The sequence below is a fragment of the Chinchilla lanigera genome, unplaced genomic scaffold (genome assembly GCF_000276665.1).
Source record: "Chinchilla lanigera isolate Chin_1 unplaced genomic scaffold, ChiLan1.0 scaffold00003, whole genome shotgun sequence".
In the NCBI taxonomy this organism is placed as follows: domain Eukaryota; kingdom Metazoa; phylum Chordata; class Mammalia; order Rodentia; family Chinchillidae; genus Chinchilla; species Chinchilla lanigera.
Window position 1 is genome coordinate 12,254,292 of NW_004955404.1, and position 20,745 is coordinate 12,275,036.

General features: G+C 50.4%; 1 protein-coding gene across 4 annotated transcripts in view; it reads right to left on the reverse strand.

The window, feature by feature from the left end:
• Farp1 (FERM, RhoGEF (ARHGEF) and pleckstrin domain protein 1 (chondrocyte-derived)) overlaps positions 1–20,745 on the reverse strand; it is a 266,618-nt gene that overhangs the window by 204,067 nt on the left and 41,806 nt on the right. The window lies entirely within an intron of this gene.

Consider the following 20,745-nt stretch of genomic DNA (forward strand, 5'->3'; position numbering starts at 1 on the left):
CAGCATGCAAGATATTTTTTGCATGCTTCTCATTTGCATAGTTTTGCATATGGCTGCATATTTTATTGTTTTCTAGCTCCACAGTCAGTTCTTAATTACTCATACTAAAGACTTAGTTGTGTTCCACATATTATTACACAGCGTCTACCATGAGCTAGGCATTACTTCTTACACGTTAGACTCTGGGAAGACGAATGCCCAGGTCCTATCATTAGCATCCACTCATCACCTGGTGCGGACACGGGAACCTACTAGTAACGTGGGTGTCGTGAAGATGAATGGATAAAACATGCATTGTTGCTCTCGGGGGCACGGAGACACAAACACACTCACGCAGACGTCAACAACATAAGGTAGATCTCTCTCCCCGTTTCTATATTGTTCCTATTATAATAACTTCCCACTTCATCTCTTCCCTGCCACCCACCCCTCCAGCTGCTCCTCTTTCCAAAAAAAGCCATTCTGTGAACTACAAGGGGTGATAAAATATACGGCGAATGTTTTTAAAAATATTTATTACAGTAGAAGACACACTGCCACTCACCCCTCGCAAAACCTTCCTGCTCACTTTGAACACACTTGTCCCACTACTCTTGCACATTATGTTTTGTTTTGTTTGTTTTATGTTTGTCTTTTTGAGACAGGGTCGCCCTAGGCACTTGAGGCTCTCCTTGAGCTCCCTTTGTAGCCCAGGCTGGCCTCAAACTCACAACAATCCTCCTGCCTCAGCTGCCCAAGTGTTGGGATTACAGGCGTGGGCCACCACGCCCAGCTTTTTGCTACACTGTGAAGCAGTTCTGGAAGTCCTCTTTTATAAATATCTTTACAAGATGTGATCAAAAATATGGTGAACGCTGCTGCTGAGTGCCACCGAGTGGAAAGGCAGGCTCCTAAAAACTTTAGTGCGTCCTTATCCACCGGAGCTGGCACTGTGCAACTTCTGGTTCTTGCCCAATGTCAAAAGGATTATAAAAGGTAAATGTTTGGAATCGATATGAGACAATCATGAAAGCGTAACTGAAAATACTCATGAAAGAGGACGTCCAGAACTGTTTCAGAAAGCATCAAGAACAATGGGATAGGTGCGGCGTTCAAATCCAGGAGTGTTTTGAAAGGCATTGATGGCAATATGTCTTTTTGCGGGGGGGGGTCTTTTTAGACAGAGTCTCACTATGCAGCTCAAGCTGGCCTTGAGCTCGCTTTGTAGCCCAGGCTGGTCTCAAACTCGCAACGATCTTCCTGCCTCAGCCTCCCCAGTGCTGGGATTACAGGCGTGCACCACCACGTCCAGCGACCACAGATGTGCATTGGGCTCCTCTTGCCTACTGTTTCCCCACCTTCTCTCCATTCCTATAGAAGAGACACTCCTCTTTGTTCAAGAAGATGGCCTTATCATGCTCTCTGCCTCCACGTCATCTTGCTTTACACAGCCTGGTGGTCTCTGCTGTTCCCTGCCCCCTGTATGTTACACCTAGTGGAATACCAGTAGAGGTACTGCTTTCCCTAGACACAAAACAATCCTCTTGCTCTCTCAGGGCACCTGCCCTCCCTCTCTCCTCTCACCACCTCCATCCCTCACCAGGCCTTCGCAGGTGGGACTCTCCCTGGCTGAAGGCTTTGCCTCTTCCTCTACCTGGAAACTTCTAGCATTGCTTTAAACCTCAGACCCAGTGAGACCTCTGATGTTCTCGGTACAGGCACAAAGCTGGGACCATGGTGCCACACGGATGTCCTGGACCAGCAACGCAAATCGCAGAGTCCTGAAGACACGCCCTCCCCTTGCACAGGGCAGGGGCCCAAGTGCTGCCCAGGAAGCACTTACGGGGCAAACCCACCCTCCTCACCAGTGTGCCCCGAGCTGGTCACAGCATCACTCAGGACGCTCACGCCAGCTGCCTTGCTGAGAAGCCACACTGAGTCCATAGTCTGGTACTGGGCATCTTCCTGATGTCGGCACCAAATAAGGGTTACTGAGGACCTACACTAACCTGCACGGCTGTGGGACCCAGGGTTCGGGTAACTCACCCAGGGGCCCTCAAGACAAGACCAGACTGACTCAGTCCGCCAGGCCAAGCACTGCGCCTTACGCTTGGGTAGGAGGTGGATCACTGAGGACGCTCAGTGAATCAAATGGAGGTGGACAGGCATTCGTTCTGAGGTCAGCTGTGGTCGCAATCCTCTCCATACACCAGGCAGACTCTCTCTCATAGATATTTTCTGTTTGTTGTTTCATGGTTAACAATAAATGAACTTCCAGAGAAAAGTACGCCATCAGGCAAGTGAGCCGCCCCATTCCCCGCCTCCCGGCTGCAGGACTTTCCTATTTCAGCACTGACCCCTCCCCTGCTGCTCCCAAGAAGGGACAGGGTCGCCCTGGGTCCCGGAGCTGGTGCTGCCTCTCTGCCTGTGTATTTGCTCATTGCTGGGAGGAAACAGCTGACACCCTCCACTGAAGGGAGGAGAGGCTGATTTTGGCTCACAGTTCAGTGCAGACTCGGCTGACCCCAAGGCAGGTCGGCGTGGCACAGGGGCCTGGCGGAGGAACAGCGGCTCACCTCGCGGCAGACAGGAAGCAGAGTGACCCGCGGCAGACAGGAAGCAGAGTGAAAGGAAGAGCTGGGAGGGAGATAAACCCGTCCAGGCCACACCCCCAGTGACCACCTCTTCCAGCCAGACTCCGCCAAACACTCAGTCAGCTGTAAGCGCCCCGATCCAACCGCCTTCCAAACTGGGAGGCTACAGGGCCGCTTAGATCTGGACCATGACCACCACCTACCGCTCAGAGTCAAGGGCACAGGGCTCAGCTGGACCCTGATGCCCAGCGATGGCAAGCAGGCAGGAAGAGACTCTCTCTCCCTGTCACGCCCACCCCAGGAGGCTTGGGTCCCCCATAGGAACACCTCATCGTCAGCCCTACTGAGCGAACAGCAAAGCCACTCAGCCCATGAGCTCAGCCTTTTCTTCCCTCTCACCCAGGTAGCCAGATGCGATTCCTTCTCATTTTTGGTACCTTGGCATGTACGAATCTGAGTTGGTAATGAACCAAGATTTCGTACCTTGACTTCCTTTTTCTGTAGTCCTCAGCTGCCTTCCTGCCTGTCTTAGTTCTACTTTGGGATATGGAAGCCTCACAAAATGTATCACTCAAGGTCCTTCTGTTTCCGTATTTGCATGCAGACTGTGGCCGGGCATGGAAAGGTCTGTTTAATTCACGCATAAATCGAACCACAAGTCTTGAGCAGGGCACCCTATGAATGCCAAGGGGCATCGGGGAAGGCTGCAAGTCCTAACGGGGCAACCACAACTGATGCTCGACCTTGAAACTGCTAAGCAGTAATGCAGCGCTGTCTTCAATTACACGCCTCTGGCCAAGCTACAGCCTTCCTGAGCACAGCTCTCCGCCTGTGCGCCACTCTGACTTTACCTCCATTCGCTTCAAGCTCCAACCTTTGAGCTCCATAAGGACTCAAAATAATAGAGGTGCAGTGGCCCACGCCTGTAATCTCAGCCCTCTGGGAGGCGAGGCTGGGTGTAAATTCAGCCCGAGAAGCTTATCCAGACCCTGTCTCAGAGGGAAAACTAAACAAGGGTTGGGGATATAGCTCTGTGGAATGGCCCTGGGTTCCATCCACACAAACAGGAACTGCAAAGATCAAGGAACAGCAAAGATTACTTTCTTTTTTCTTTTTTTTTTTTTGTCTTTTTGAGACAGGGTCTCACTATGCAGTTCAGGCTGGCCTTGAGCTCACTTTGTAGCCCAGGCTGGTCTTGAACTCGCAAGGATCCTCCTGCCTCAGCCTCCTAAGTGCTGGGATTATAGGCATGCGCCACCACGCCCGGCTTTCATATTTTTAACTGGCAGGGAAAAAGTTAAAAACTAGAGTTGTCTGGTCATAATATCCCAGTTTAACGACTTCCTCTTGGAAGACACCCAAAAGCAATACGGAGCATACGCAAACAAAAAAGAGCAAACTCTTTCCCCGTGGAGACTAGAAGACATCTGCAGCCCGCAAGTGCAGCCTGAGAAAGAGCTGCCGAAGTGCAGTGAAGGACGGACAGGCAGAAGCAAGCATGCGCGCCACACCCGCGGGGCACCTCTGCTACTTTGGAACGGCGGGGACAGGCGTGCAGATGAGCAGAAGCAGCGGCCGGCACAGGTGGGAGGCAATGAGGAGGCGCAGCCGTTAGGCCAGGCTGGGAGGGAGCCGGCCACTGCTGGGGCCACAGGAGGAAGGCAGACTGCTTAGGACACCACCAGCATCCAGCCCAAGGTGCAGCAAGCGAGAGAAGAGCAAGGGCTGAATGGATCCCCTTGCAGTAACTGCCGTCACAGGAACCGGCAGCACGGCACAGGGCCTCGGCCTGCACAAGGCCCCTACCAACGCTAGAAGATGAAGAGCTCCTCTAACAACAAGAAACGGACCTTTTCACAATATGCTGCAAGAAGGAAAACGTAAAAACAAACAATGGCACGGGGCATAGTGGTGCACACCCAAAATCCCAGCACCAGGAGGCTGAGGCAGGAGGATTGCTCAAGGCCAGCTTGGGGTACATAGTGACTTCAAAGCCAGCCTGAACTATACTGTGAGACCCTACAGCAAAAAACAAACAAGCAAAGACAGCTGAACACCCATCGCACAGATGTCACATGCAACAGATTACTATTTTGCTCAAACATGTCATAAGTTCACAAAGCTTAAGAGCTGATTTCCATAAGCAAAAACATAGCAGGATTTGTAAGAGTTTAAGGAAGCTATGAGAAGACACTGGCAGGAAATACACCATGCGAGTTGATCTTAAGGGCATAAAAACAAAAGGCTGAACAAAAATACAGGCATAGCATTCTTGATCTGAAAATGTAAAACCCAAAAATGCTCCCAAAGCCAAAATTTTATGAGCACCAGCAAGACATCATACATGGAAAATCCCACACCTGACCTCCTGTGATGGTGGCAACCAAAACACAGACGTAATAAAAACGCTATGTGGGGGCTGGGGATTTAGCTCAGCGGCAAAAGCGCCTGCCTGGCAAGCGCAAGGTCATGAGTTTGGTTCCCGGTACCGGAGAAAAACCAAAAAAAAAAAAAAAACAAAAAAAAACGCTATGTGAGGTGACCTCCAGGCTACGTGCACAAGGTGTGCAGGAACATAAATGAGCTGTGTGCTTAGACCTGGGTCCCACCCCCAAGAACTCTTGCTGTGTGCACGCAAGTATTCCACCATCCAAGAACTCAAACTCCGAAACACTTGTGGTCTGAGGTAGTTCAGGTTAAGGGTATTCAACTCATATCACCAAAATGTAGATCAAAGTAGAAGCAACTAAAAAGAAATGCAGCTGGGAGTGGTGGTGCACATCTGTGATCCCAACGCCCTGGGAGGCTGAGACAGGAAGATCTCAAGTTCCAGGCCAATCTGGACAACTTAGCAATTTAACAAGATCCTGTCTAAAAATGAAAAGTGAAAAAGGGCCAGATATGTAGCTCAAAGCCCCTGGCTTCAATTGCCAGTAACACCAAAAAAGAAAAAGAAAAAGAAAAAGAAAAAAGAGCAAGAGGCAAAAGTTCAGACTTCTTCACAGCCATCATCAAGGTATAAATGTGAAAAGTGTCCTCAAAGAAGCGGAGGATTCAAAACTTTAAGGTAATCTTTCACTTTCATAAATACCCAAATGTTTTAAATAGGCAAGAATTCAGAGGTTTGCTATCCAAGCCCTTCTTAGAGAAACCAATAAAAGACAAAATCCAGCAAAACAAGAGGTAAGTGGTAAAAACAAAACAAGAGGAAGGCTTAAAAAATCATAATAAAAGTCTACAGCCCTCTCACCCTGAACATGTCCAATCTCATCTAAAATAATCACAACAGCTGTAAAATATAAGTCCTGAAAATATCAACATAATACAATTTTAAATACTGGCAGGAAAAGGAATAGAAATGGTGAAGGTGCTACAAGTCAACTGCTGCTTCATGTTTTAAAACTGACAACAAAAGGCTGGGGATTTAGCTCAGCGGCACAGCGCCTGCCTGGCAAGTGCAAGGTCGTGAGTTCGATTCCCCGTACCAGAGAAAAACCAAAAAAATAAAATAAAAAATAAATAAATAAAACTGACAACAGAAGGCCAGGAGTGGTGGCAAACACCTGTAATCCCAGCACTCAGAAGGCTGAGGCAAGAGGATCGCTGTGAGTGTGAAGGCTACCCTGGGCTGCACTCAAGGCCAGCCTGAACTGCATAGTGAGACCCTGTCTCAAAAAGACAAAACAAAACAAAAGACACAAGTGTTATTAATAATGTGAACAAAGTAGAATCTCATCCTCTGCTGGTGGCTGGTGGGAATATAAAATGGTGCACCCAGTTTGGTGAACATGGTGGAAGTTTCTTAAAAGTTCTATCATAAATTTAGCTTCATGTTTTAAAATTGACAACAGAAGGCCAGGCGTGGTGGTGAACGCCTGCAATCCCAGCACTGCACGGAGTCTGAGGCAGGAGGATTTCGAATGTGAGGTTAGCCTGGGCTACCTATCAAGTTCAATATGGGCCTGGGCTGCAAAGTGAGACCCTGTTCCAAAAAAAAAAAAAAAAGTAAAAGGAGGTAGGAGGAGGAGGAAAAGGAGAAAATAAAAAACCAATTAAACGTCTTTTCCTCTTATGGACTAAAGACACGTAATCCTACTGACTGCCCCAGCACCATTCAGAACATAAATCCAAGGAAATGAAGTCAGAGTGAACAAAGAGTGAACAAAGGGACAACTACCGATCAAAACAGGTTGACAAAGAGGAACTTTGTGCCTGATCCTTTTCTCCCCTTCCAGTTTTAAATACAGACTGCTTCAAAATCCCAGGCGAAGAGCAACTCAGGGAAACCTGTGTGCAGGGGGTGCCCCGGCGGGGACAGGAGCAGGGCAGGGCCCGAAGCACTTGGCCAGCACTGCGGAGGGCCAGGGCGCGCAGGTGCCGCTACGGGGACACCCAGGAGCGGAAAGGGCGAAGGGCGTGCGATCAAAGCCCGGCGGCTCTGTGCGCAGGCTCCGCTCTGAGGCCGGAAACCGCCCTGGGACAAAGCCACCTTGTATTCCTGTCCCCCTGGGAGGCAGACGCCGGGGAGAAGGGAGCCAGTGCCAGACTCCGGAGCACCAGCGACTCTGTTCAGCTTTTCACAGGGACTTAGATAAGGGGTTCTGAGAAAGTTCAAAACCAGCCCTCTGTGCGGGTAGATTTGCTTATTTTCCAAAAGTGTGTGAGCAAGAGAAACGGCTTCAGATGGCTGTTTTCCGTCACTCAGACACTTCAAACGGTAAGAGAGCCGGCTCGGCCCGTTTGATCATCCGGGGGGAAAGGAGGCCGGGCTCGGAACTGTCAGCACGGAGGGCGCCCCGACGTCAGGGCAAAGTACGGAAAAGAAAACGCACGGCAGAAACCAAACCCAGATTATTTCTTCGCTGTCTCCCCCAACCATGTTAAAAAAAATAAAATCAACACGCTCTCTTCAAAAGGTGCCAACAAATCTCTGGAAAATTCAAGGAGAACTCAGAACGCAAGGGACATTCCTTCGCTGTCATCGTTTCCACGGAGGTTATTTCACGAAGTCCAGGTTGAAGTATGTCCCTCTTCCCTTAAACCTGAGGAAATCGGCCCCACATAAAAGGCAGGATTGCTGGCTGGGCACTGCACAACCCAAAGTCTCCACATTCCGGGGAGGACTGTGACATCCGGGCCTCCTGCTTTAGGGAATGAGGCGCCCCTCAGCTCAAAGTCAGGGGTCTGGGGCTCAGGAGCTTCGCTATTGTCCACTTCTCTGGGTCACCTCCCTTCCCTGCGCTCCGCTGCAGAGGTTCCGCAGAGGGAACAAGTCACACACCATCACTTAGGTGTGTGATAGACAGGAGTTTTTGTGTGGTACTGGGGACTGAGCCAAGGGGCTCCCCTGAGCTACATCGCCAGCCCCCCAGCCCCTCCTTTTTCTTTTAATTTTTAATTTTGAGACAAGATCTTGCTAGATCACTAGGTTGCCTGAGTGATCCTCCTGCTTCAGCCTCCCAGAGTGCTGGGATCATATACAAGTGTGCGCCGCCATATCCAGCTCACAGAAAGGAGTTCTGAATCCCAGTCTACGCCTCCTGGCTCAGAAAGGCTGCAGCGGGCATCACTGTGGGTTTCAAGATGCCTGGGGTCGGGGTTCGGATGCAGGCTCTGAGGATCCCAGTGAAGTGAGGCTCAAACGAAGGTGCGAACCCTCACTCAGGCCAAATCGAACAGCTCCTTCGTTGACTAACTTCACCCAGAGCATCGCTGCCATCGACCCCGCATGCACGGGACGCACGCTGGTGTCTGACTGTGTCAAGAGCTCCTGGCAAGGTAAAGCCATGTTCCTCTGCCAATCAGTTTTTGATTCACACTCTCACCTCCTCAAAACAGAGACAACACCAGTGTTTGCACTCGTGGAAAAGCACATTTCCTCCCCTCACAGAAAAGCAAAGGCCTGAGTAAGTGGGATGGAGGTGGACGTCGAAGGAACTGGGAAGAAAAGGGTCTAAAATCCCAGCAGAAAATCAGGAAATCAAGAAAAAATCCCCAGTACTTCACATACTGCTGCTGTCAGTTTCTTGATTAAACTTTCGCTCCGCCCTATCTGACCCCTGAGTTAAATGTCCAGGGAAATAAGATGTAAGAGGAAGGCCGGAAAGATCAAACAACTTCCGGCCCTCGCGAGCCACGCTCACAACATCCCTGCCACATAAACAGGACGTGGCTCTCAGGCCGGGCCGCGTTCTCCGCGGGACGCACCGCATTCTCCACTCCACAAAAACGCCCTCCGCTCAGCCTCTCCAGTACGTGTGGGAGGCACTGACCCCAGCCTGCCTGGCCCATGATACCGACTGTCGCGTTTCCCCGGGTTTGCTTCTTCAACATCGACAGAAACGACAAACACAATACTTACTGTCGTTGTCTCCTTTTGAGACAGGGTTTCTCTCTGCAGCCCACTCTTGAGGGTCCTACCTCAGCCTCCCGAGTGCTGGGCTGGCAGGTGTGCGCCACCACACCCAGCCGAACACACCACTGAACGTGTGCTGCCAGTCTGCACAGACGAGGGAAAGGTGGTGTCTATGCACAAAGGGGGACTACTTTACAAAGGTGAATGAATTTGAGGTATTTCTACGGAAATTGACGCACCTTGCGACCACAATGTTAAGTGAAATAAATCAGACACGCAAGCTGAAATAGTGCCTGGTTTCTCTTACATGAGAAATGCAAAGTACAGGGAAATTACAGAGCAAAATGAAAGACAGATAACAGGAAGCCGGGAGAGAAATCTCTCTCAAATGGGGAGGGGACCAAGAGGTGAAGGCAGAGGCGGGGAAGGGACGTAAAAAGAATTAAGGTGCACCTTGTGCACGTACTAACTCCTGAATGGATGCCGTCAGAATGCACCGCAAGCGTGTGCTAATAAAAATTTAAAGTAACGTATCACTCACGTGTCACAGTAATTGAGATCCCCACCAAAGACAGGCAGTTACGAGGACTTGGGGTTTTTGACAACTACACGTAGCGCCTTTGGGGACGGGAGCAACGATGTGGGACCAGAAAAGACAGCTACCCAGGGGGCTGTTCCACTCCTGCCCACAGGCGGTTTGCAAACTTTAAGCCTCAGACACTGCCTCCCTGAGGAACAGGGGTCCCAAGTGTTCCTTGAGAAAAGGCAACGGTGTTTTAACTACCAGCACTGGAGGCAGCCTGGCGTGGGCCACACACACCCCCTGGCACCCGGTGCTATTTACCGTGGCCAGCAAGTGCCAGAGCTGGGCCGAGGCTGACCTAGATTAGCGGAGGCAGGAAAACAGGGAAAGCAGCACAGTTAGACCTGTCTGAAACAACAGCCCCGGAGGGTGCTCCTCTCATGGGACACTTAAATTTACAAGACAGGGTGAAATCACACTTTTGCTTTTGGTTTTTGGTTTTTTCGTTTTTTGTTTGTTTGTTGCATAGTATGAGGGACTGACTGAACCCCAGACTTTCTCAGATGGGTTCCCCAGTCTTTTTTTTTTTTTCCTACTTTTTATTGTGAGTCCGTGTCTTGCTAATTGGCTAATTTGCCCAGGCTGGGTTAGAACTCGTGATCCTCCTGCCTCAGCCTTCCAGAGTACTGGGATTATAGCCATGGCCCACCACTGTTTTTGTTGCTGTTTTTGTTGATACTAGAGATTGAACCCAGGGAGTGCTGAGCTACATCTCCAACCCTTTTATTTGGAGACGTGTCTCGCTAAGTTGTCCAGGCTGCGCTCAAACTCGAAATCCTCCTGCCTCAGCTTCCTGAGCAGCTGTGATTATAAAGTATGCACCACCATGCTTGGCCAAAACCATGCAGTTTTGTTGTTGTTGCTGTTGTTTATGACCGCTTAAAGGTTATTTTATTAAATATCTTCAGTTCAAGGTTTCGCTGTAACAAAGCTATGGTCTACCAACATTCAGAAGAAAGGCTGTATTTAAATTATTCCTACTGGCTGTGAAGGTCCGACCTCCAGCTACAGTCTCCTAATGTCCCTGGGCTGTATGGTGTGGCATGGGCCCCTGAGCAGTGACAGACTCAAGTCTCCTCCGACTGGTGGTTCGAGGCCGACCCTGCCTGTCAATCTCCAGGGGAGGTGGCGTAAGGGACGCAAGGTGTGTCCTCCTCGTTCAGTGGCCTGTGGGGTTAGGATGGCAGCGTGGATGGGCCTGCTGTTGTGCCACAGGAGACTCTCAAAGTAAAACTTACAGAAATCCACCCCCTCCATCAGGCTACCGAGGGCCTCGGGGTCAAAGGGAAGCGAGGCCGGGGTCACACTCTTTGTGGAGGCCGCTAGGTCCCCACTGTGGATGGCCAGCATCAGCTGTTCTGTGATCTCAGGGGTCTCCTGTCCTCGCACTGGGAGGTCCTCGTCTTCTGAGGTGGAGCTGAAGGTCTCTACGGAGCCCTCACCCACCTGCAGCGTTGTGCACCTCGGGGATTTGTGGACCCTTGACACCGTCCCCGACTTCCTGTCCAGGAAGCTTTTGCAGTCAGCATCTGGTTGATCAAGTTCTTGGCTTCAGGAGACACGGAGCGCCATAAGGTGATAGGAAATCCTAGACTCTGGCCTTGATCTGCTGAGACAGCTGGTGCTGATCCCCCTCTCAGAAGGGAGGGTCCGAGTAACCTGGGGTACCAGTGTGAGGAGCGGGTCGTGCCCACCCATCTTCTCTGTTGGTCTGGCGGTGGTGGTTGGGCCAGCCGTCCTTGGGTGTGACCAATCAGCTTCTCTGGGTGCTGCTCTCTTAGCATTCCCGGAACTCCTTGCTTCCCCACCAGTACGCTGTGATGTCACTGCGTACCTGACGTGAATGACGCCATGTTACTCACAGCCACAAAACCAAACCAAAGCTGCTACTGTCCCTGCACTGCGACAGAGAGGCCACAGTTGGCCAGGCTGGCAGCGCCCTTGCGTTTACCCGCCAGCAGTGGGTTCTCGGGGTTCGGGTTCCCGCGGAGGATGTCACGCTGGTGAGTGTGGTTAACACGCTCCCAAATCCGACGTGTGCGGTGGCTGGCACCTGCCTCGCTCCAGCACTCTCTGGCCACCACTCTTCAAAGAGCTGCTCAGGAGTAACAAGGTCAAACTGGAGGCAGTGAAATCCCCCTTCAGAAATACTGCCGGGAGGAGCACGCGATTTGGAGGCTACAGAAGCTGACACCTGGGCTCACATTCTAGTTTCCGGTGACTTAGGTATTGATGATACCAGACAGCTTCGTGTGTAGAGGTTTTCTCCACACACTTGCGGACCGCAGAGGACACACCCTTGCCAAGCTTGGCGAAGAGGTGGCGGCCAAGCTGGCAGGTGGGCAGGCATGCGCAGAAGCTGTGGAGTGGATCCCAAACTCGGCAGTTTTAAGACAAAGTCTCACAGTGTGTGCTGGGTGGATTTGGAGCCAGGTCACTCAGCAAACATTCTTAACGCTTCACAGAGGAAAAGCTGGTGGTTCAACGCGGATGAACAAGCTGTATATTGGGAGAGTGTAACATCCAGAATCTTCACAAACTGATAACAAATTCAATGCAGAGAAAGAAGACGGAATTATGCAAATGTCCAGAATTGATATTCAAGTAGACACGACAAGGAAGTCCCTGGCTGTGTGTCTGACTGAGGACACAGCCCGGTGACAGGCTGTCCAGAAGATTCTCAGCGTAAGCACTCGCCCTCCCTCGGCCGCTCTCGGTGACTTAGGTATTGATGATACCTAAGTGCAAGTCTGTCAGGCTCAGCAGAGCCCAGAGGTTCCAAAGGGACATCAGAGGGGACCCGTGGCAGCGGATGACCTCACGCAGAGATTGGAGGGGGCCCAGGAAGAGTCACAGCCACAACGGGGGCCTGGAGCGGAGGCCAGTGGCACAGGTGGGCCGGGAAGAAGACTCGAGAAGGACCCCAGCGGGCACGGATGCCCAGAGGGCCTGAAAACCCGCCGTAAACTCCAAACGGGGAGCCAGCCCAGAGGCTGAACCCCAGGGCCAAGAGCTGCTCAGGCAACGAGAACAGGAGCCCATCAGCTCGGGGGTGTGGGAGGCGGCTGCGGCTGAGGGGCAGGCTGCACACACTGGTCACCAGTGACGGGAACAGCAAATATGTGAGCCCATGCCTCACGAGTGGACTTCTTTAGTTCTGTCAGAGGGAAACTGAGCAGATGGCAGGGAGATCCATAACCCCGCCTCCCTCCCCCAGTGTCCCTGCTGCTAGCACCTCGAATTTGCGGAGCACGTCTGTTACAGCTGATAAAACAACACTCATTCCCCGTTATGAGCTAAAGTCTCTCGGTCACACTGGGCTCACGCTGTGCTACCCGTTCCATAGTTCGTGACAACTGTTATGCACCCACCATTTCAGCATCAGGCCGCATAGTTTCACTGCCCTGAAATCTCCTGCTGTCCATCCATCCATCCTCCCCTTTCCTCCCACCCTGTTCCAACAGCCACTCATCTCCTTATGATCTCTATAGTTTTGCCTTCTCCAGAATGTTATATAGTTGGGGGTCACAAACCACTGGCCTTTTCAGACTGGCTTCTTTCACCTAAGCAATATACACTTAATGCTTCTCCATGTCTTTTTTGTGCCCTGATTGCATATTCCTTTTCACTGCTGCTTAATATTCCATTGTATGGACATACCACAGTGTGTCTAACCCCTGCTGAAAGACATTACAGTTGCTTCCCGGTTTGGGCTACTTTGAGATGCTTTTTTGTGACAGAAATGGAAGCAAGTCAATGCTTTTCCTAGCCACTGGCATCAAGGTGAGGTTGGAAATGACAGGCTAAGTCCTGAGACTCAGGGGGTAGACACTGGTTATCAATTCCAGCTCAGCCAAACTCATATCTTGCTTCTGGCAGGTAATTTAGTTTATCTTACCTAGCGGGTAATTTAGTTGATCTCAGAGGCCCTAGGAGATAACTCTTACTTCATGAGAGGATGACAAGACTTAGTAATTAACTAAATGTGTCTGGAAAGTTGTATTCTTTTTAAAACACTAGGCCTGTTCTTTAAAAAACTACAAAGCAAAGTTTGTTTCCAAATCGAGCGTACATATTCCCAGGGGTCCCATTATTCAATAAGGAAGTTTTTGATGATTCTCTGCTGAGGTTTCAAACGCCCTGGGAATGCTGCTTGAGAAATCAATGCCAAAACTGAAATGTGTCCTACAGCCTGGGTAACGTTCATTCCACTGACACCCGTTCCACAGTGAGTAACAGTAATATTTCACACAACTTGCAGAAAAAAAAGAAAACATTCCCTAAAGCTTACCAAGTCCAGTGAATTATAAATGACCGAGCTTCCCTTCAAGATAGGAAAAAGAAAGCACTTTCCACTAAGCCATTAAAGAACAAATTGTTAAGTTCTCCAGCAGGTTCAATACTATCTGAGAAATCAACTGTACAGTATGATCATGTCCCACATGATCGGATGAAACACAAGCGGAGAGGAAAGGTAATGTGTTCTGCCCCTAGAATTAATCATTAATTACAACAGTGAAATGTCACGGAAAAAGCGTGTCAGGGAAAAGTCGAACCCCCTGTGAAATCCGGAGAAAGTTTAAATGTCAGGCTAGTTGACACATAAGGTATTTAATTAAGCAATGTTGTCCGTGTAAAACATTAATGTAACGATTACAGGTGGCACCTTGTTGCCACGAATGCTACATGGGGGGAGACATAGGTGCCAATAGGTCGCCCACCAAATTGTGGCTGCTCCACCGGACAAGAAAGAAGCGCCATGTACTGCAGAATTCACTTCATCTCTCCTGGATCTTGGGCCTCTGACTCACAGACTGCAGGGGAAACAAAGCACCTATTACTGCAACCTAACCAGCCCTCTCGCAGCTCCCACCCCACAGTAAGCACTGCTCTAAGAGCTCCGCAGATACTGACCACTCCGTGCGCACCGTCACTGCCCCTCTGTTATGGACGAGGACATAGAGGCACAGAGATCGATCAACTTCACCAGGCACATCATATAAACTTGGGAGGCTGAGGCAGGAGGACTGCCCTGAGTTCAAAGCCAATCGGGGCCAAAGAGTGAGTTTAAGGCCAGCCAGAACTAGAGTGAGACCTTGTCTCAAAAATGAGAGAGAGAGAGACAGAGACAGAGAGTATCAATTTGCCATGGTCATAAGTGCCGGGCTCAGACTGGTTGACACCAAGTCGTGGCCTCAACACCACCCTCTCCACTCTCCCCAGACCTCGCGGCTCAGCTGTTTCAGGCACATCACAAAGCCTCCCAACCCTCTCTCCTTCCCTAGCACAGACGCGCCCAAAACAGCTACTATGCCAATCACCCAGCTGAGCTACTAACGGCAAGGGGAAAATCCATCCAATTATCAAAAATGTGTGCTGAATGACTGTGAGACCTACATAAAGAGCACGGGACTTTGTTCTCTGGGGGTTTTTTGGTACCTGGAATCAAACTCAGGACCTCACACCTGGCAGGCAGGCGCTGCACCGCTGAGCTATCTCCCCCCGTCCTGGGACTACGTTTTAGTTCTAAATTACGAATTTTACAATTTCTTAGAACTCTCCTCACTCCATTAGCAAGGAGCCCACTGCACACACAGCGCGTCAGGGCCACGGCGAGTACTGAGACGGAAAGCCCCAGGGTGCCCGCCGCTGCCTTTGCCATGTGATGAGGAAGGCGCTGACTTAAGACACCGCACACACAGAGTCACTGTCCCTGAGAGGAGCTCACAATTGATGGCTTCAAGAAACAGAGACAGTCGGCTGAGGATTTAGTTCAGCAGCACAGCGCCTACCTGGCAAGCGCGAGGTCATGAGTTCGATTCCCGGTATCAGAAAAAAATTTTAAAAAGAAAAAAAGAAAAAAGAAACAGAGATAGCTGGGTGTGGGGCCTGAAATCCCAGCACTCACGAGGCTGAGGCAGGAGGATCACTGTGTGTTCAAGGCCAGCTTCGACTATATAGCAAGACCTTGTCTCAAACATCTAAAAAAAGAAAACGAGGTGTGGGGGCAGGAGGAGGAGGAGGAGGAGAGAGCAAGAGGAGGAGAAGGAGGACTACAGACACACAGTCGACACTTAACAGTAAAAATGAAGTCCAGGAGGAACGAAGACAAGCTTCCTCGCCAAAGCGAAATTCAGTTCCCAGGGAACCCAGAGCTGGGTTGAAACCGACTCACTGAACCTCATCCCCGGCCAGGCGGCAGCATAGAGAAAGGCAGTGGTGACGGGGCCGGGAGGAGGCACGGGTCTCTTCCGGCCACAAGGTCGAGCCCCAGGCTGCACCGCGCTGGGCTTCTCTGTGTGTGCGAGGCGGCTTTCATTCACCACCCCCGACACACACCCAGCTGCGAGCGCCACTCCCGTAGCGCATACTCGCATCCCTTAATTTAACTCAATTCTGCACAGCAAGGAGTATCTCTGACACAGCACTGTCACAGGAGTTCTGTGTTTATGTTGTACAGTGCACGCCTGTAATCCCAGAACTCCGGAGGCTGAGGCAGGAAGCTCGCCTCAAGCTCAAGGCCGGCCGGGATTACAGAGACCTCATCTCAAAAAAAATTAAATAAAAATAAAACTTAACCAACCATTTGCAAGTCAAACACCTACCCTGTAGTCAGATACTGCTTGAAAGAAAACATTTTTTAAAAAAAAACTGAAGTCGCCAACCATATTTTAAACATGGAAACCATAAATACAAGCAAACAGCGTCCTACCAGAGCTTTACAAAAAGAAAAAGAGCGTTTATGAAAGAAGATAAGCAAGAATAATGAGCAATCTCCTGAAAGAATTTTGAAATGACAAAGAGAATCAAGAAATGAAACCAAGAGCAAGGAAAAAGCAAACACTTAAGAATTTATAATCGGTTACAGAAACACATGAATGGTCCAACAAAGGAAAAGCATCAGAAAATAATTATGGAATTTTCCTCTCCCTCAGGTCTATGTAAATAAATAAGCCTGAGAATTTCTTCCAAGCTTTCAGATAAACACTCCACTTAAAAAGTTATATTCCAAACTCATTTTGCATAAGCCCAAGCAAAACCAGAGCATTTTAAAAGTTATACCTCCAAAAAATTCATAAAATCCCACCCAGGTAATAAAGAACAGAAAAAATACATACTGTAAACAAAAAGGTCTTAAGCTGGGAATTCTGAGATGGAATAATGCAGAGAAAACGATCTGCTTTATTTATTGTAACCAGAAAAGATAAAAGTATATGATATAGTTGATGCCCTAAAAAGGCCTGTGGAGTGGAACATCAATTCTTTGTTAACGCTCTATGAGAGGAGCACTTCACAGCTCGCAGTAAGGCATGGCAGCGCAGGCCTGGAATCCCAGCACTCGGGAGGCTGAGGCAGGAGGATCTCGGTGCTTTCGAGGCCAGCCTGGGCTACATAGCAAGATCCTGTCTCAAAATAACCAAAGGTAGAGCTTGCCTTAGGGGAAGGCTGACATTACGCGTTATTTTTATATATCTTCCCTTGAAGGGGCCTGAAGTCAGCATCACACAGAAGCCCAAGTGAGGTGGTGAGGAGAATTTGCCTCGCAGGACAAAGGGAGGCCAAACCAAGTCAGGGACCCCAACCTCCGCCAGCCCCTGGATCTGAGGGGGTCAGCAGACGCGACAAACAGGGGTTCCAGGAACCTCCCTTCAGCGTCTTCAGTGTCACTCTGCAGCAGCAAGCCCAATCGCTGGTGGCCCTCACTGGGCCACATCTGGAACTGGACTTTTCCAACCCGGTGCCTCGGCCCCACAGCCTCCGCTGTGCACAGCCCGGGAAGGCCAGCGTCTGTCCCCTGCACCTGGTCTCCCGGGTCCTGGCTCTGCAAAGACAAGGACTTCAAAGGAACCAGGCCCAGCTCTGCCACTCAGAAAGGTCAGCATGGTCCCCACGACACCAGCTTGGTCACCTGCAGCCGAGGCACCTACAGCTGAGGCGTCGGCCTCCCGCTTCTGGCTGCGGCCTCCCGCAGGTGCCTGCTTCCCTCCTGCGCCTCCCCGGACTCAGCCAGCACTGGGGCCCGGCTCTCGCACTCCATGAGTCCACATAAACCCTCTCTCCAGGAGGCCCTGGCCAGCCTCGGGCATCCCGCTGCAGCTGAGACAGGGAGCTATGGATGTACCACAAACCTCACGCATGTCGTCTGTCACCAAGCTGCAGTGGTGGCCCGGCCCACGAAGGGCAGGGAGCAGCACCCTGCAGGGCTCATCGACAGGGATTTACCTTCACCTACGTGCACCACATAGCAGAACATTAGCTGGGGCTCTCAAAAAAGCACAGTTCCATGGTGGAGCAAGCCTGTAATCCCAGCACTTGGGAGGCTGAGGCAGGAGGACTGCCAGACGGTTGAGGCCAGTGTGGGCCACACAGCGAGTTCAAGGCTAGCCTAGACTACAGAGTGAGGCCCTGTCTCAAAAACAAACAAAACAACAAAAAGCAAATTTCCCGTAATACACAAATCCGTGAAGACTACTCTACCGAGTGCAGCTAAGCAACAGACAAATTCATCCACAAAATATACAAGGAGCGGAATTTTAAAATATATTAATTTTTTGTAGTTCTAGAAATCAGTATGCACGGCTAAGGGGCTCGTCCTAGTAGATCGTCATAAGTAAAAGGACTTGGGACAGGAATCCACGATAACAAGAAGCTAAAGACGGCTTCGATGGGAACGGGCCAGACCACTGTCAGGTTGTCACCCCCCACCCTCCAACCCCCACCCCGAGTCTCTGACAGACTCCGAGGCTGTGAGAGCCGCAGGGCAGGTGGATTCCAGCAACTACCGGCCCAGGGCATGGCCCTGCCTCACACAGGGACGGGGTTCGCGACGTTAGAGTGGGTCGCTACTCGGAAAAGCCCAGGGGCCCAAATATTAAAGGACATCTTCCTCAAGTCCAGGTCCTCGAAGAAGGCCCTGTTCTTGTAACTCACGAGATCCTTTTTACGAGCCGCTTGGGTGAGAGCTTTCATGCCGTAGAGCGCGTACTGCTGGTTTACAGGCGGCCGCGGGACAGGAGCCCAGCAGAGCCGCACCTCCTCCCGGGGTCTGGGGTCCGGCACACTGCTGCCAAGAGGGGACGTCAGCGCAGGGCCTGGCTTCTGGCGGCCCAGCGGCCACAGCTACCAAACACGAGAGTGAGCTGCGGGCTAGCTTTTGCTTGGGAAAAGTTGCCAAGCCCTGAAACACAGGCATGCACACACATGTACATGCGCACACACACATGCACACGCATGCACACACAACTTATTTCATGGGTAAAGGACTAGAGAAACAAATACCTCATAAAATCTATTTCTTATGACAAACTGCCAACTTAAGATTAAAGAGAACAAGGTTTTGTGCGTTACTCATACAAGGAAATTAATTTCTCTAGTTGGTTTCTTCAGCATTCTCATCAGTTTAAAACATCTCCCTGTAATTAACACTTTTTCTTAAAATGGCAAAGTAAATTGTGGGATTTTGTTTTTTGAAAGTAAAACAAGCTGGACACAATGGTGAACGGCTATAATCCCAGCCTCATGAGGCTGAGGCAGGAGGATCACCTTGAGTTTGAGGGGCCAGGCTGGGCTACATAGTGAGTTCAAGACCAGCCTGAACTGCATGGGGAGACCGTGTTTAAAAAAAAAGAAAAGAAAAACAGTATCAGTCTATGTAACATTGCCAGTGCAGATGGAAAGGCGGTGACAGTGACACTTGTAGAAATCAGCAGGCACCTGGCACTGCAGGAGGCTGAGGGAGGAGGATGGCAAGCTTGTGTCCTGCTTGGGCAAGTTAGTGAGACTCTGTCTCAAAGTTAAAAAATACGGCCTGGGGGTGTAGCTCAGTGGGAAAGGGCCCAGGGTCTCCATCCCTAGACTGCAGGGAAAAAAAGAAGGCAGGCAGGCAGGAAGGAAGGATGGATGCTCTGATACCATAAATACCCTAAGCTTCCTGTAATTCACCAGAATCTAGCTTTAGGAAATTATCCCAGGGAATGAAAGGCCACCAACACAAAAGTGTTCTCTGTAGTGTTAGTGACATTAAATGCCAACCCAGAGCACTTAGAGAAAGATTAAGCACACTACGGCATGTCTACTGCCCGAAATAGTACACACCCAAAACCATAAAAACAAAGACTGCGGGGCTGGGGATTTAGCTCAGCGGCAAAAGCGCCTGCCTGGCAAGCGCAAGGTCGTGAGTTCGGTTCCCGGTACCGGAGAAAAACCAACCCGGTACCGGAGAAAAACCAAAAAAAAAAACAAAGACTGCAACACAGAACACTACAGCACTCCACTTGGTAGAAATTTTTTTTCTTTTAAAAACAATGCAGCCAGGCTTGGTGGCCCCCGCCTGTAATCCCAGCACTCAGGAGGCTGAGGCAGGAAGACTGCCATGAGTCCGAGGCCATCCTGGGCTATACAAGCAAGTTCAAGGCCAACCTTCCCGATACAGTGAGAACTTGTCTCAAAAAACAAAAACAAAAATAAATAAAAAACAATGCCAAAATCCATTGGCACAATGATTACAAACGCACAGACAGGGTTTGGGTGTCAGGTGCAAAGAACTTTGGGATTTTAAGTCACTTTTCTCCTTTAACTGAGAGATTGGTTTTGCGGTGGTATTCAAAGGAAGAGAAGGAAGTCTGGAATGCCTTCCTAATTGCGACGAAGCTCCTTTCGGTAGTCCGCAGTCCGAGGACCACGAAGAGACTGAGGCTACGTCCCAGCATTTACTCCCGTGCTGAGGAATGCTGGGAACGGCAAGAGTGTGCCCGCACTCGCCGGGGGAAGGGTCTCTGCCACCTGGGGAAGCCGCTTTACCACCATGATGCTCACCGACAGAAGGAGCAAGACCCAGCCACTCTGCAGAGCTCTTGTGCTTTGCAAAGCACTCTCTGAAGCCAAGCCAGTGTCCCCAGGGCTCAGGTCACCCGTCGAGAGATGCCCAAGGCTGCATTTTGATGCCGAGCATGCAGCAAGGTTCTCAGGGTTTAGGGGTGTCAAGGGTTTCTCACAATGGACAAGCAGGCAGCATCGTGAGCATCGTGAGCACGCAACTGAGGTTACCATGGCAGCTGGCTATGGGCTGGAGTTCCCATGATGCCTCAGTCAGGTCCTAGCCTGTTCTGGATCAGGTGGGCACAGGTGGATGGCAGGCTGGGAGTTCCCTATTGACAGCACTTGTCATTGGTATTCTGGAGTCCGGGACAAACTATGAAACGCTTTATACATGAAAAAGAGCAGAGACCACAGTT